This window comes from Eimeria mitis, genomic scaffold (assembly GCF_000499745.2).
Source record: "Eimeria mitis Houghton genomic scaffold, Emh_scaff1750, whole genome shotgun sequence".
NCBI lineage: Eukaryota > Apicomplexa > Conoidasida > Eucoccidiorida > Eimeriidae > Eimeria > Eimeria mitis.
In genome coordinates, this window is record NW_013570067.1 from 1,558 (window position 1) to 2,064 (window position 507).

At 21.3% G+C, this 507-nt stretch overlaps 1 protein-coding gene across 1 annotated transcript in view; it reads left to right on the forward strand.

The window, feature by feature from the left end:
* EMH_0042870 (N-ethylmaleimide-sensitive factor, putative) overlaps positions 1 to 507 on the forward strand; it is a gene marked incomplete at both ends in the record, with an annotated part of 3,153 nt that overhangs the window by 990 nt on the left and 1,656 nt on the right. The gene's annotated exons all lie outside the window — the stretch shown is intronic.

The following is a 507-nucleotide window of genomic DNA, read 5'->3' on the forward strand; positions in this document are numbered from 1 at the left end:
CGTAAAATTTTAATTAAATTATAATTATTTTATATTTATATTTATATTTATATTTATATTTATATTTATTTTTATTTTTATTTGTTTTTATTCTTGTTGCTGCTGTTTTTTTTCTTCGTATTCCTGTTTTTTGATGGTGTATGCTGGTTGTTGTTTGTTGCTGCCTGTTGTTTTTTTTTCTTTTTTGTTTTTTTTTGTTTTCCGTCTCTTTCTCTTCCTTTTCTTTGTATTTTTCTTCTTGTTCCATCTCCTCCTCTTTATATATCTCTTTACATTTTTCTTTTATTTCTTTTCCCGCATTGTTCTTATTTTTTCTGTTTCTCGTGTGTTACCTCTCTACTCGCAAACCGATACAACTGAGTTCTCCATATTAAAACAAAAAATATTACAACAAGTGCACATCAAAATAAAAAACAAAATTAAATAAATAAATATGCAGTATAATATATATATATATATATATATATATATATATATATATATATATATATATATATATATATATAT